The 16993-nt window shown below is 39.8% G+C and overlaps 1 long non-coding RNA gene across 1 annotated transcript; it reads right to left on the bottom strand.

The window, feature by feature from the left end:
* Positions 1–1648: 1648 nt before the first annotated feature.
* On the bottom strand, positions 1649–15765 carry LOC109032673 (uncharacterized). Its single transcript, XR_002008950.2, has 4 exons — positions 15414–15765; positions 15015–15126; positions 10952–11000; positions 1649–6401 (listed from the first exon to the last, which is right to left on the bottom strand). It is a non-coding gene; the product is annotated as an uncharacterized lncRNA (long non-coding RNA).
* Between the last annotated feature and the right edge of the window lie 1228 nt (positions 15766–16993).

Raw genomic sequence — 16993 nt, forward strand, 5'->3', positions numbered from 1 at the left:
CGGCCCAGGAGAACAGAATACCCTGAGCCACGAGGCCCCGGAACCCTCGTGAAGTATTCGGCTCTCCTGCATCAAAACCTACTTCAATCTGCAACATCGCCCCAACCACCAGCCCGTTTGAGAGGCGTCCGACCCTCCGGTTCCGACTTTGCCTGGTCTAAAGTGTCCCGGGGGGATGACGGCTTTAGACTTAATGCGCAAGCATCGGCAGATACCGGAGGTTGACCAGAACAGGATTGCCAGGCTTCGATCGGTCACCCCTGCATTTGGTCGCTGACGAATCGCGCAAAGTCGGTCACAGATCGGGATTTTCAGACCACTGTGTACCGGTTGATCCTTGCACCTCGCGGTTCAAGGATATGGCCTAACTACTATCAGTGGTCCTCTGAAGATCATCGTTCCCCTCATGTTCCTCAGGTTCCGCTTGATCTCTTCCGTAAGCCAGGGATATGGGCTAAACCAAGGTAATAACGTACCAAGGTTCCGCTTGATCCAAGGCTGCAATGGATATGGCCTAACATCCAAGGTGTAAACAGCCTTGCGCGAAGCAGGGCACCAAGGAAGCGGTTGATCCATGCCCGAGCGTATTAGGGATATGGGCTAACAACCAAGGTAATAACGTACCAAGGATGCGCTTGATCCTAAATCGCTCTATACGATGTGTGCAAGAGATATGGGCTAACAACCTGAGGCGAGGGAGGGTGCAGAATCACAACAGGTTTGCCGGCGTTTGGCACGGGTCGGAGACCCGCCCCAGGTCCACCACGAGGAGGCTCCGGCACCAGACCCTCCGCTCTCTCATTTTCATCTCATTTTCATTTCATCTCATTATCATTTCATCTCATCATCATTTCATCTCATCATCATTTCATCTCATCATCATTTCAACTCATCATCATTTCATCTCATCATCATTTCATCTCATCATCATTTCATCTCATCATCATTTCATCTCATCATCATTTCATCTCATTATCATCCCCTTTTCATCTCATTAACATCCCCTTTTCATCTCATTATCAACCCTTTTCATCTCATTATCAACCCCTTTTCATCTCATTATCATCTCATTATCATCTCATTATCATCTCATTATCATCTCATTATCATCTCATTTTCATCTCATTTTCATCTCATTTTCATCTCATTTTCATCTCATTTTCATCTCATTTTCATCTCATTTTCATCTCATTTTCATCTCCTTTTCATCTCCTTTTCATCCCCTTTTCATCCCCTTTTCATCTCCTTTTCATCTCCTTTTCATCCCCTTTTCATCTCCTTTTCATCTCCTTTTCATCTTTTCTTCATCTCCTTTTCATCTCTTTTCCATTCCGTCTCCTTTTCATCTCTTTTCCAATTCATCTCCTTTTCATCTCTTTTCCATTTCATCTCAAATCTCATTTTCCATTTCATCCCCTTTATTTCATCTCCATTTCATCTCCATTTCATCTCCATTTCATCTCCATTTCATCTCCATTTCATCTCCATTTCATCTCCATTTCATCCCCATTTCATCCCATTTCATCCCATTTCATCCCCATTTCATCCCCATTTCATCCCCATTTCATCCCCATTTCATCCCCATTTCATCCCCATTTCATCCCCATTTCATCCCCATTTCATCCCCATTTCATCCCCATTTCATCCCCATTTCATCCCCATTTCATCCCCATTTCATCACCTTTTCATCCCCATTTCATCCCCTTTTCATCACCATTTCATCCCATATTCATCTCCATTTCATCCCTTTTTCATCCTAAAAGGAAAGGACAGATATCTCTAAAAAATCTAGATACTTGCTCTAATAAACAGTCACCGATAAAATTTAACCAAATGGATTAGTTTAAAGATGATACATTAACTTTGGGAAAAACAGTGGCGTTATCTGCTGTAGGATTCGACTTCACATTATCAGGGGCTGCAAGTTGTAATGATAGCAAATCAAATAAATTTCGAATGAAAATAACTTCAGGTAATGGAGTCAGTCTGTCTCATCTGTATATCCCCATCACGTCTTACCCACAAGTATTCATAATGAAGTTGATATTGCTTTTGAGGTGCTAAAAAGCGTAGCTTGCTCCGATGATCAGTCAGGCTAGGACATAGGTAACAAATAAGAGCACTGGACGTGCATTGCAACTCTAAATTTGTACAGTTGAACTTACAGTATACTTTCCTTTGATTCGAAAAAAAATGTTTCTAACAAATCTCCAGGTGAATTCAATAATTAAAGTAATGCAGGCGGCTTGCCATTTCTTCAATTTTTTTATCGCCGAAAGTAATCTAACATATCCGAGGCAACACGCGAATTTGAGAGCTCTGCCGACATGCATAGGTACTTAGGTAACAATTTCACGGGTCTGCTTAGTTGACGTTACAGGGGTAAGCAAACTGACTTGTTCAATGGCATCTAACTCTTATTTTTAAATCTCATTTTCACTCTCTACATCCGATTTTTTTTTCTTTTCTTTTTTCTTTCGCAAGTCACTTATTTCCTTACTTTATTCTATTTAATTATGAATGAATGCCTGAGAAAGGAGCATTTCAGCCTCAAAACAAAAATCGCATTGATGAAAAAGAGGGGTAAAAGTAGCTCTAATTTATTGCTGTGAAAAACATCTACCAATTATGCAACTATCATTACTAATCAAAAGGAATAGAACTTTCTCTATTCTTCTATCTCTTTTTTTCTTCCTTCTATTCTGTAGCAAAATAAATCTCACTTAACAGATAGAGAATTTTGATGTAAGAAGATGCAAAATCAACGGCAAATCTTGGGACGCCCAGCGCTGCAAAAATTCTATATTTCGTTTTAGAGGCGAGGATTTCAGCCCCAAAACAAAAATCTTATCGATGAAAATTCTAAAAGTGAGATGCTCTAATTTATTGTTGTGACAGATATTTAATAAGGAGGCAACTATCATTACTCATTAATTAAGAGGAACAGGAACGAAATGAAGATACTCATCGAAAGTCATCTGAATGAATGGGAGTTATTGGTGAAATAGGGGCGAATAGAGTTTTCGTGAGTGTTGCACGTTTGGAAAATCAAGAAAATTTCAAAAGAAAACTGGCAGTTGCCCATTAGATATGCCAATCCACTCTATGACACTATTTACTGGAAAGAAAAACGAAACAAAGAGGGATGAAGAGGTTTTAAGGATACGCCCCCAATTTTGGACCCTTTCTGCCATCTCGGAGACACTTTTATATTGCCGAAGGGGTTTCCTCTACCGCCCTTAGGCCTGCCCAATGAACACGGGTCCTAGGTCATTGCTTTCAGCCTTCAACGGATGCCATGGCCGCCGACCGTCCAACGGAAGTGCGAGCAGTGCACAACTGCGACCTCGAACCAAAAGCTACGGTAAAGTACGCCCCCCGTTCTAATTTCACTGGGCGCTAGAATATTTAAAATCTCTAAACCCACTCTTTGTTTAGGAAGAGGGGGGGGGGGGGCTAAAATAAAAGTATGAAAGTTAACTGAATTTTTAAAGTAATTTAAATTTTTTGATTAAAAAAAAGAAAAGAAAAAAAAAGAATGAAATTGTAAAAAAATTAAGAGAGAGGGAGAAATGAATTTACTTTAGACGTGGGAGGCCACGCGGGTTACTTAAATGAGAACGCAAATTCAACGTGACTTAAGTGGTTCTTTCCTCATTGTCGTTTAGCAAGCGAAACAAACCCCCACGAAAATGCGTAACGAAGCAAGAAGACAAGCAGGGCCGGATTTACCCACTTGCCGCCCATTGGCCGCCTGTATTTTGCCGCCCCTTCTCATTCGTTTTGAAACATCGGTACAAACCATCAAGTAAACGTGCCAAAGGAGGAGGGGTGCATAAGACGCGTTTACTCGCGTTGGACACATTTTTTGTGAAAACCCTGTCACCACTAGCAAAAGTTCACGGTACTTTGCGCGAAAATTAAGTTCCGTAAACCTATCCCTGTGTGGACATGGCCTTTCATTAATGAGAAAAGAACGAAAAATAATGAAAGAATAAAAACATGAATGTGGTTCAATGATTTTAATTTCCGCCACCGCGCCAACCGCGGTGTGTTTGGCGCAATGCGTGAAGTATCCCTACAGTCTTGTAGGCGCTATGTTTCCCACGCGCCGCCGACCGCTGCTGACCACACTATTTTTGACGCAATGCGTGAAGTATTCATGCAGTCTTGTAGGCGCTAATATGTGTTCATGCTGACGGGCGCGCCGAAGGCTTCTTCTTTCCATCCATCTCAAGTCCTCGTCATCATTGCTTAATACGCCGCGTCGCGCTCCGCGCTCTGGGCCAAAGTTCGTGAGATTACTTCACTCCGGATTGTGTAAAACTATATTTTGCAATGAGGAACGAATATATTAAAGGCTCATTTTTAAAACAGCGCACGTATGTCATTTGAGTTCCGTTCCTATGCAGGAAGCAGAAAGGTTCCTTCTTCTTCCTCTTTATCGTCCTTTTTACCCCGTCTTCCCTCTCCGTGCTATTTATATTTTTCCTCGTTTCTCTTCAATTTCCTCCTCTTAAATCTCTACTTTTTCCACCTCTTTTTCTTTTCTTACTCTTGTTATGCTCCTTCTTTCGTTTTTCGTTCTTCCTCTTCTTCTTTTCCTTATTTTACTTTCCCTTCTTCCTCTCTTTGACCTTCTTCTTCTTTTCCCCCTATTCTTCCATCTCTGTATTCTCATCTCTGTATTCTCATCTTTCTATTCTCATCTCTCTATTCTCATCTTTCTATTCTCATCTCTCTTTTCTCATCTCTCTTTCCTCATCTCTCTTTTCTCATCCTCTAGGTCCTCTTTATTCTTATATTCGTCTTCTCTTCTTTTCGCCTCTCCACCTCTTTCTTTTCTCTTTCTTTTCTTCTCTTCCTTTTCTTCTCTTCCTTTTCTTCTCTGCCTTCTATTCTCCTTCCCTCCCCCTCCCTTCATCTGCTTCTTCACTCTCTTCCGTTTCCTCTCTATCTGCTTTCTACTCTCTAGACTCAGTTCTCTCAGTTCTCCATGTTCTCCTTCCTCCTCTCTTTTCTCCCTGTTCTCTTCCCTCTTCTCTTCTCTCCCTGTTCTCTTTCCTCTCCTCTTTTCTCCATGTTTTTCTTTCTTTTCTCTTCCTCTTTTTTTCTTCCTATTCTTCTCTCTCTTCTTTCTTTCCTTGTGTCTCTCTTTTTCTTACTCCTCTTTTTATTATTTTTCCTCTTCTCCTTCTTTACAAGTGTATGACCACTTTGATTTTCCCTATACAGATGGATGCTTTCATGAGTGAGCCAGAAATATTCGTTCCTTATTGCACGATTTAGTATTATGATCCCCAGGAAATATGGTAGCCGGTAATAAACTTCTGACATTGGTTTTCACGCAGCTAGTATAAGTATGTAAGCAAATGTATGATTAGCACTCGGCGTTGTAGAAAAACAGGCAATCCATGCAGGAGCCAAAAGTTCGCGACATTTAGACGGTCTTCAATTGTAACATTCTAAGTTTATCAAGTTTGTTGCGGTAGAGAAACATATCTCATGTCGATTATTGAAACTGCGCAATATTCAAATATTAAGCTCTAGGTAGTCTATGAAACAGTTTTTTTTAAACGAGAACGTTAATTTCAGAGCGTGGAAGACAAGCGGGATATGTGCAGTTTTTGAAAAAATTAAATTATTAATGATTTCAACTAAAAAATATCTTAAAATATACTCCGTGAAAAATTCATTACTAAAATCTAATTTTTAAGCATATGAAAATGAGTTTGAACTCTCTTTTCGGCACGAAGCTCCAAGTAATTTTGAACAGTTAAACATGTATTTCTTGAAATAGTAAAAACATCACTTTTCTCAAGTGTCCGTTTTGCGAAACGGGGCAGGGGAGACCTCAGTTGCCTACGTGAGCCTTTTTTTTTAAAAAAAAGGTTAAAAAATCTATAAAATCGCGATTATTTCTCCAGGAGCTCCAACAACCTATTTCAAAATTGTGATTTTAGTATCTGAAGTTAGACAGATAACTAAATATACCGCCTAAATGGTGACGGCCACTGTCAGCGAAGAGGGAGAATACTGCGATAGCTTACTTTGAAAATTGAGAGAATATAGACAAATGGTCGAGTCGTCCGCAATTAATTCTGAGAGCAGGAAGGAGTTGGAGAGATTTTACCGTGATGAAGCGAAGACCCGTGATGAAGCGAAGACCCGTGATGAAGCGAAGACCGTGATGAAGCGAAGAACCGTGATGAAGCGAAGACCCGTGATGAAGCGAAGAACCGTGATGAAGCGAAGAACCGTGATGAAGCGAAGACCCGTGATGAAGCGAAGACCCGTGATGAAGCGAAGACCCGTAATTCAGGAACATCTCTGATGCAAAGCGAAAATGTCTCGTCTTTGTGCACCGCCTCAACGATGATGGAGGGACCATAAAATATTGACTGCAAAAGAAAAAAAAGAAATGAGTGCATTAATAGATAAATCCAACATTAAATTGTCATAGATATACAGGGTGTTCCAAGAGTCCCGCTCTCCCTCCTCTCTAATTTATGAACGGCTAGAGATAGAAAAACGAAACTTTAATTTAAAACAAACAAACAAACAAAAAACGAAATTTATTGTGCTTAAATTTGACCGTTTAAATTTCGCTTTTTTTTTAAACTTTTCTCGAATTACGAGGACTTGAAAACGTAATGTTGAACTAGTTTTGAACTCACTGAGATAATGTTGAGGCAAAGTTTGGGGAAATTGGCTCATTTTGCGGGTCGTATGACCTTAGAACTGACATATTTGGGGATCCGACCCCCCCCCCCCCCTTAACATTAGTTTGAAGTGATTTCTACGATTTTTAAATTAAAGTGCTCACAATTTGTAAATTTTCTCCGTTTTATTTTTTCCTTTACGATTGTTTGAACCGGAGTTATGATTTTTTGAAAATAGGTCTAATTTCACCTTTGAAATATCATAACTCGTCAAAATCAAGATATTGATCTACAGTTTGCGCCAAAATTCTTAATTTTTAATGTCCCTTCTAATAATGTATCACAAAGGAGGGGTCACCATTTGAAAAAAAGAAGCAAATCACTGAAATTTAATTGACAGGGTGTTACCAATTATAAAAAACCAAAATTGGGGACTTTCAAGGGTGTTTTTCCAAGAAAATCCGGTAATTTTTTCTTTTCTTTACAGCGGAAAGCTTACGTAAGACTCGGCTTGATCCCCCCCCCCCTTCCCCCTTCGTAAGACTCCGTAAGAAAAGCTCGGAACCCCTCCCTCCTAAGTATACCATCATCTTCTTCTTCTCTCTTCTTTTATTTTATACTATAAGCTCCGAGACCTCCTAATTTTGCGTAACTGGTAACGCTTAGTTTCAGCGTTCTACCGGACCGATTTTCGGCGCTTTATTCAGATTTTCAAAATATGATCCAGGTTTATTTATAATATGTGGTAAAGTTGTGAATTTTCCCATTTAAACAATGTAAATTTATGTTTTATGTCATAGTTCGTTTGAGCGTTCTACCATGATTTCCATGATTTTTGCGGTTATCGACAGGATGAGCGGGCCCTAGATGAGCCCGCCTTTAACAGATTTTAGAAATAGGACCTAGGTTTTTTTACAATCAAGTTATAAAAGTGAGCAAATGTACAGAATGCTCCGCAACCTGCGCAAAAGGTTATGCAGTGGCCGAGGAGGCTGCGCAGTGGCTGAGTAGCCTGCGCAACAGCTCTACTTATCAACACAAGATTCGCCCCTGTCACTATAAGATGAGCGCTTCGATGGACGCCATATTTTGTGTCAGAACGGCATGCAATAAATCGCATCAATGGGTTCCATTTTTTCAGCTACTCGTCATTTTTCTCCAATTTTGAGATCGCAATTCTGTTTTCAGAAGACTAAAGCACTCACTCACCAATTTTAACAAAGAAATTCAACGTAATAAAGGCGTGGTTTTTTTAGAGAGAAAATATCGCATTCGAGTGCAGTTTCGATATCAGTATCGAATGCGATATTTTTCCTCTAAAAAAACCACGCCTGTATTACGTTGAATTTCTTTGTCAAAGGAACATGAATTCTTCAGTCTCATGGCAACAGAAGTGCGATCTCAAAATTGGAGAAAAATGACGAGTAGCTGAAAAAAGGGATCAATTGATGCGATATATCAGATGCCGTTCTGACACAAAATATGGCGTCCATCGAATCACCTTAAGACCTGACTATCATCATTCGTCGTTTTACTGCAATGATTCATTAATCAATCCTTGCAAAACGCGTCCTTTCGACTTCAAAATGTTTTTTCCCCTTTATTCATCAAAAACAAAAATCATTTCATTCTAATAGTAAAGTATACCTCATATCTTAATTTTTTAGGGGAAAAATAAAACAAACAATGATAGGAGGGTTAAAATAGGGCTGCGAAGCGGCCAGGGGGCGTAGCCCCCTACTGTATAATACTTGAATGGCCCCCTAGTTATAATGCGCGTTTTGCCCTATCCAACTTTTCTACTCCTGCGTTAATGTCACCGATTGTAAGTCGGCCGAAAAGAGTCCCTCTTTTTTCGATATGTAATTTTATCATCTTTAAAGTCGAAATAGTTGCATTACGCACTTCGCCCCAACCAATTTTTGAACTCCTGCCTTGAAGTCTCTCCAACTTTTGAACTCCTGCCTTGAAGTCTCTACGTCAGCGGGAAAAAATTCTCTCTCATTGCGTCGATACTTCGATACGCGCTTTTCCCTGCTTGAAAAGAGGGACCGTCCAAAAATTAAGTATAAGCCATTTTGGCAGAATAATTTATCCCCTCCCCTCCCCTCCCCTTGTAGGAAACGGGTGCAAAAGTGCTTCAAGCTAAACCTATTCTACAGTGACCGATTAAAATTTGCGAGAGAAGTCAGATGAAAAGTTTAAGTCCGGCATGACTACGACGAGACAGGCAGAGACATTCAGCGAGACGCGGCGCACAGTGGATCGAGTCAATTAACGAGGTTAGACATGAAATTGTTGACAAAAACTGAAAATTTTCACGGAAAAAAATTAAATGTTGATTTAGCATTGATATTGTTAAAAACATGTCCGACAAGTTTCAAATGCTGATTTTACATTTGGAGAAATGCTAACATAACCACGCCCACTGTAAAATGAACAAATTCAACTGCTGTGTTACCATTTTTGTATTGTAAAATCAGCATTTGAAACTTGACGGGCTTTTTTAAAAAATTAAAATGCTAAATCAGCATTTAATTTTTTTCCGTGTTGATGTTTATTTCGTCACATTTTAAATTTTAAAGAGTGTTATTATAAAAAAAATTTACGAGAAAACCAATTGAATCATTTTTAGACCCTCAAAATTTTGTATTACAAACGGAGTTATAAGCGTTTAAAGTTTTCAAGTTGTGTCCGACCTCTCCTACAGACTCGATCCACTGCGGCGACGATCAGCTCACACGAATGAGAGTCCCTTCAATTTCGAAAGATACCACCGCACACGCAGAAGCTCGATAAGTTGCATGCTTCATTCACCCAACGGTTTCATTGAAGCCGATGAAGGGGCAAGGGACGAACATTTTATTTAATGGAGTATTAGCTCTTATATTGAAGGCGAAACCTTCAAACCTCGTCGCTCAGTTGGCGACGTTGCAGATTTCTTGTCAATATTTATTTTTTCGGTGAAATGCTACTTGAAATAAATTCTTAAAGACATCTGTGATTTTTTCCTTCGTGAGAAAGAGGTCAAATTGACGGAGATGAGGAAAATTAAGGTGATTCGATGGACGCTATTATTTGTGTCAGAGCGACGTTCGATATGTATCATCGATTGGTTCCATAATTTTAGCTACTTTACATTTTGTTTCGAATTTTGAGATCGCACATCTATTGTCATGAGACTGAAGAATTCATGTACCAGATTTGATCAAGAAATTCAACGTAATATAAGCGCGGTTTTTTCAGAGGAAAAATATCGCATTCGAGTGCAGTTTCGATATCAGTATCGAATGCGATATTTTTCCTCTGAAAAAACCACGCCTGTATTACGTTGAATTTGTTTGTCAAAGGTACATGAATTCTTCAGTCTCATGGCTTTAGTCTCCTGACAACAGAAGTGCGATCTCAAAATTCGACACAAATGACGAGTAGCTGAAATTATGGAACAAATCGATGCGATGTATCGCACGTCGCTCTGACACAAAAAATGGCGTCCATCGAATCACCGTAACTGGCCAGTAGATACAAGAATTTAGATTCTCTGCAAATGCCACGTGAAAATGAGGCAGGAGGAGAAAATAATTATCCAGAGAGAATTGAAAAAATTAGGAAAATGAAATATTGTCTGGGAAAAACTGTAAATTCGAGGAAAATGAGTAAATAACATGGGAAATTAAGGTGATTCGATGGACGCCATATTTTGTGTCAGACACGGCATACGATATATCGCATCAATTGGTTCCATTTTTTCAGCTACTCGTCATTTTTCTCCAATTTTGAGATCGCAATTCTGTTGTCAGGAGACTACAGCACTCACTTACCAATTTTAACAAAGAAATTCAACGTAATAAAGGCGTGGTTTTTTTCAGAGAGAAAATATCGCATTCGAGTGCAGTTTGCGATATCAGTATCGAATGCGATGTTTTCTCTCTTAAAAAACCACGCCTTTATTACGTTGAATTTCTTTGTTAAAATTGGTAAGTGAGTGCTTTAGTCTCCTGACAACAGAATTGCGATCTCAAAATTGGAGAAAAATGACGAGTAGCTGAAAAAATGGAACCAATTGATGCGATATATCGCATGCCGTTCTGACACAAAATATGGCGTCCATCGAATCACCTTAAAGCAGCGAATTTGAATGAAGTTGATAACGGTATTCCTGACGGAAGACTTGAGTGCTGTGGAAGAAAAAATTTGAAAATATGCATCATTGGAACGTCAACAAAATGGGAGAGAAGCTGAATTTTCTAAATGTCCGGCAATAAATGTCAAAAATTACGACCACATACCTTCAACGACGCGTAAGCTCATAACAGACAAGATGTGAAGCTGGGAAATCTGAAACATAAAACAAAAAGAAAAATAATAATCGAAATGTATCAAAGGGATGAGACTTATGATTTACAGTTAAAATAGAGAGTCTTATTTTCGGGACGGGCGAGGATAAGTTTGTGAATTAGATGTAGTATTCGGAGCTTTTTTGGTTTATAATTTAAATAACACGAGAAACCATGCAGAGTGCGCAGAAGGAGGTATGAGGTGGAATTTTTGTCGGTAGAAGAAATCACTGTGATTTATATTAGAAATCGTCTTAGACAAAAATAGCAACCCGGTACTCGTAAATCATGATTGTGATTTTTGAGATGCAAAAACAAGTGAAGAAATGCATTTTCATCTTATTCAGAGGATACTTCTCTCATACCTACATCTCCTCTCCGGAATGCGAAATATTAAAAAAATAAAAATTCTTTCCGCCCGCTAGGTATCTTCTGTCCTCGAATAGCAAATTAGCAAAATTTGATTGCTCACCCCCAAAACGGTTCTTTTCGGATAGAAACTTAGGTACTTGTTTCTAGAATGTTGGAGTTTTTTTGCCAACGTGCGTTAAAAAATTTAGCGTAAAGCTGAAAATCTCAATCAAACATTCTGTCGTTGAGTGCGTCTACCGCAATCAGTTTGTACTTGTTTCTAATTGAAATATTAATTTAAATCTTGGGTAATGCCCAATTTAAGCATTTAAATTATATCACACCCTAATATGATTATTTTCATCATTGAAAAATTTTGCATAGATTGAAAACTTGGAGAAAATAATAAAGAAGCGAATAGAATATTAAAGACCCATTTTAAGAGGACAAAATAAAAAAAACACAATCCAACTGTTCATAGAAAAATTAATTTAGACAGACTCACTCTGAACTAGGTATCGCTAAAGCTGCTAAATCACGATTAGGCGAGAGTAAAAGCACAATTGGAGTCACTAATGAATTTCACGAACGCGAACGAAGCCTTCGGACACGCTCCTGAAAGTCCACAAAACCACAAACTGCACGGTGTAAACTGGACTTTCATACACGGGTAAACCAGGGGTAAACTGATCAGATCGAGAATTTGTTGAGTTAGATTCCCGGATTTAAGATTTTAAGGGAGGCTACTTGCCACCGAACGGCTGGTGCGCGCAAGAGGGAAGCGATCTCTGAACTAGATTAGACAGACAACTGGCAAAAGAAAATGCTGAAGGCTGGGCGTCGTTAGAAAAGAGAGAGTGAGAGAGGTGGGAGGGGGGGGGGGTTTCCGCACGTGTACTCGGACGGTCTGAACCCATCGGGACTTTTGGTGTAGCGACATGTGCGTGTGTGTGCGCGCCCAGCCCTCCTCCTACCATTTTCGTTTCAGAGTTTCAGAGGAATTTCCCCGGACGGGAGACCAATACTGCCGTACCGAGGATGAACATTCGAGAGTTGCCAAATTTCCTTCGATAAAATGTTTATTTTTGAGAAAAGTTATCGATATTTTCCCTCAAAATTTTCAAAATCTTTAGGTGAGATTGTGAACAAAATTATCTGAAAAATTGGGAGGGAAATGTTAATAAGTTTACCAGAAAATTCGCGTTTTCTGAAAGGAAATTTGGCAACGCCTGAAGGTTCATACGGCGTTTTTCCTTAGCAGGGCAGAATAGGTCTCTTTGCCACTACCTCTTATGTAATCGTTCCGAAGTTTCGAGAAACCGATTTGGCTGTTCCATCGGTCTTTTTTGGCCGATTCCATCGTTACCCTGTCTAGACAGTCTCGACTCTGTAGTCTGTCAGATTTCCTGTCAATCGAAGCAAGCTGTCTGGCTCTCTTTTTGCCAACGCCGACGAGCCGGACCTGAAGACCTGATTTTCTCCCCTAGCCAGCGAAGCAAAGGAGGGAAGGAGGGGAGGGGGAGGGGGCTGAAAGGAACCTAGAAAAACCTCTCCTACAGCACGGGTGAGTGGCTTTGACGAAGTCTACAAAAACCCGCGATCCCAAAATCTTACAGCGGGAGAATACCATGGAAAACTTGAAGAAAGCATATCCGGTAAAATGAAAATCGGCTATTGTTTTCATTAAAACTTTATTCTCGGTGAAAATTATTTTTGGCACCGTATCTTGGTTCAAAAAATTACACAGGTCTGCAGAAAGAAAAATTTTTGGGATATCGATAGTTGAATCTTACGCAATCTTCAGCGCTGAGTCCGAAAATGACCTGAGTCTTTCTCAATACCCATCGTGATATTTTTACGCAAGACAAGCTTTCTCAAAGGAAATTCAATTTACTGTGCAATTCATGCTCCTTTGCCAGCCCCCCCCCCCCCCCCCATAGAGAAAAAAAGGAGGTGTTTGCATTTCGGGCATCTTGGAATTTGTTTGATGACGTAGGTCGGCACAACGACTTTTATCATCGATTTTCTTGGAAATGGTGTAATTTATGGGAAAAAAGAAATTCTATAAAAAGTGCTTGAAATTATATCATGAGTTGATTTAAGCAAAAAAGTGGGACATTATGGTCCATTTTTCATACTTCAAATTACGGATTTCGCTGGCCAGGTTGTACCGACCTACGTCACAGGGTAAACGAACCTCAAGATGCAAACACCTCCTTTTTTTCTCTATGGTTTCCCCCCACCGAGGAACCGCACCTCGAAATTTCGTGTACCTCTTCCCGGGAAAATTCCAAAAGTGTAGCAGTTGATACACTAACAACAATATTAACATTTACTCTTCACTGAGATTCATTCGATGCAACCTAATCAAGCCCCAGTCCATCAGAACCCCTCCGAACTATAGACACGAAGCTGTGAAGCACTTTTGACGTCCTTTAAGAAATAAAATCTCTCAAAATCGTTGCGTCGTCACCTTCCGACCAAAGTATCACAAGCTGCATGCGACGTTCAAACATTTCCGTCGCCATTTTATTTTTTACAGAGAAATTGTTCGACGAAGCTGTCCGAAAATTTCACTGAATTCAGTCAAATTTTCAAACAGATTCAACTAACAATTTCTATGTAAAAAATAAAGTGGCGGCGGAAATTTTGAAACGTCGCGTGGAGCTCGTGATACTTTGGCCGAAAGGCGACGGCGTATCGTCCTTTCGCTCAATGCCCCCCCCCCCTCCTCGTGCAACTCCGCACAACGTTTGCAAAGATCCTACACCCTCTGCAGTGTTGCGTTAATTGGACTGCATTTTGCAATTTGGGACTATAAATTCTGACTCCTCTGAAAAATCACTTATCTGCATAGGGAAACTAATGGCACATACTTTTTTTTTTTTTAAACCGGGCTAGAATTTATAGTTCCAAATTGCAAAATGTAGTCCAATTTTATGAATGAACTCATCACAAAGATCCGGTTACATCATCGTTGATTAAGGAAAGAGTTGCGCCGTTTGTTTTTACATGTTAAAGGATAGGGAATAAGGACCTACTTCAAAAATGCGTTGCAGAGTGCGGGGGGGGGGGGGGAGTCAAAAATGCCAAAGAAATATATTCGGAATGGAACTTATGGACGGCCCCTTAGGAATACTTCGACAGCTCATTTCAAAAATTGAAAAAATTGACAATGCTTTATTCATTCGTGATTAAGGTGATTCGATGGACGCCATATTTTGTGTCAGAACGGCACGCGATAAATTGCATCAATTGGTTCCATTTTTTCAGCTACTCGTCATTTTTCTCCAATTTTGAGATCGCAATTCTGTTTTCAGCACTCACCAATTTTTACAAGGAAATTCAACGTAATAAAGGCATGGTTTTTTTAGAGAGAAAATATCGCATTCGAGTGCAGTTTCGATGTCAGTATCGATTGCTATATTTTCTCTCTAAAAAAAACCACGCCTTTATTACGTTGAATTTCTTTGTTAAAATTGGTAAGTGAGTGCTTTAGTCTCCTGACAACAGAAGTGCGATCTCAAAATTGGAGAAAAATGACGAGTAGCTGAAAAGATGGAACCAATTGATGCGATATATCGCATGCCGTTCTGACACAAAATATAGCGTCCATCGAATCACCTTAATTCTGAAAGGAAGAAGGAGTGGGAGGATATCTTACCATGACGAAGGGATGATCTGTGAAGTTAGGAACAGCTCTGGTGCAGAGTAACCGTTTTCCGTCTTCGTGCATCGCCTTGTCGAATGTTGTTGGAGAGACCAATAAATATTGACTGTAAAAGAAAGAATAAAATGCGTTAAGAGAAAAATCCGACACAATATTGTCTTGCATTTTTTAACATAATATACCTTAATGTATAATTTACAATCACAATTTACAATTTTCCTAATTTACAATGCTGAAAATTAAAAATAAAAAATTTAAGGGTTCAGAAAATTCGCCCAGTAGTTTCCTCTCTAAAATATAAATTGACAATGGAGCTTCTAAAACATCGCAACCAAGAAATGCCCTTTCTGCACCCAACCCCTCAATTTTTAACGATAAAAGCAAGTGACTTACCAAATTAAAACAAAATGACTGATGAACAAACTGACTTCCAAAACGATATCTTCAAACCAAATATATCATGTAAACGTCACGGAAGAACGGCTACCGAAAACTCATACAATAACAACGGATACAAGTGTTTTCATTCGACTCAGAAGAAACTCAGCAAGCAATCGAATTGGAAAGAATAAGTTATGTTTCAAAATAATTAATAGCGGGGCGGGAAACTACTGAACATGACAGAAATATTAGTTCTCAAAATCACAAGCCAATGTAACGGACTGAACCTTCATCTTCGATCTCACGCACCAGACTGCCGCAAGACGTTTCTCGTGACGTCTCCGATCAGTATAAGGGGGTAGGGGTAGGGCTTTTCTTCGCTCTGCTCATAGAAAAATCAGTGCCGTTTACTAGTTAAATGACGCGTAATGAATGAATAAATCGATGGTTAAATTCTGAAAACACGTAACTCGGAATCCGCATCATGAACCCTGAGACTCGTAAGGATGCTCATGTTTTGCGTGTATCCTTATGAGTCTCAGGGTTCATGAGTTAATGATGCGGATTCCGAGATACGTGTTTTCAGAATTTAGCCATCGAAATAAAAATAAAAATGAAAATAAAAATACAAACAAAAAATTGACAAAAATCCCTACTAGGGGCCTCCAAAGTTCAAAATTGCATAGAAATGCGCCCTCGAGGCCTCTCTGAATCAGTACCAAAGGGCCCCCGGCAAAAAGGACCCTTTTGTCGAATCGGCGATAAAGAGCCCGGTGCCTTGAAGGTCCTTAGAGGCGGTATAAAACCGCATCAAGGCCTCTTCAAATCGGCAATAAATGGTCCCTTGGAAACGGCAAAAAAGGACTCCTTCGAATCAGGGGGCTATGGGTGGTCAGATCTGCCTTCTGTCTGGCCGTTTGGCGACAGGCACCGGCCGGCCGGTGTCTGAGAAAATTCTCTTATCGCGACTCGGATGAAAAAGGAAATCGGTAGTGTAAAAGAGATAGTGCCTGGGTTTTGTCAAAATGAGACAGTAGTCACACCTGCCCGAAACACGAATCTCCAGCTCCTATGCTACGAAGGACAAAGTACATACAGCAAGTACGCAATTGAGGCGTTGGGGGCAAAAAGGATATTTCTTGGTTGCGGTGTTTCAGAATCTCAACTGCTAATTCATATTTTGGTTAGAGAGGAAACTATTGCGTGAATTTTCTGAAATGTTTAATTTTCCGCATTGAAAAATCAAAAAGAAACTTCAGTAGAAGTTATGCCGAATATCATGCAGTTCTTTAATAATATTGAATGAAAAAACATAATAATATTGAATGAAAAAACAGAGATTCTGCAACTGAATCTTAAGAGGGGGTGAAGGTAAAAGCACGGAAAGAGGTAACTTTGGCCGGGAGTAAAAGAAAATTTGAATAGTTTGACGACCATTTTGCAGATTTGTTGAAATCTGCAAAATGGTCGTCAAATTATTCAAATTTTCTTTCAATAAAACGGAGATACTTTTAATCTCAGTTGGGGGGGGGGGGGGTGTCCGCCTCTGTTCAATCTGCCTTGCTAGCGGAGGAATGCAGTGAAAAGATTCG

Source organism: Bemisia tabaci, chromosome 7 (assembly GCF_918797505.1).
Source record: "Bemisia tabaci chromosome 7, PGI_BMITA_v3".
Lineage (NCBI taxonomy): Eukaryota > Metazoa > Arthropoda > Insecta > Hemiptera > Aleyrodidae > Bemisia > Bemisia tabaci.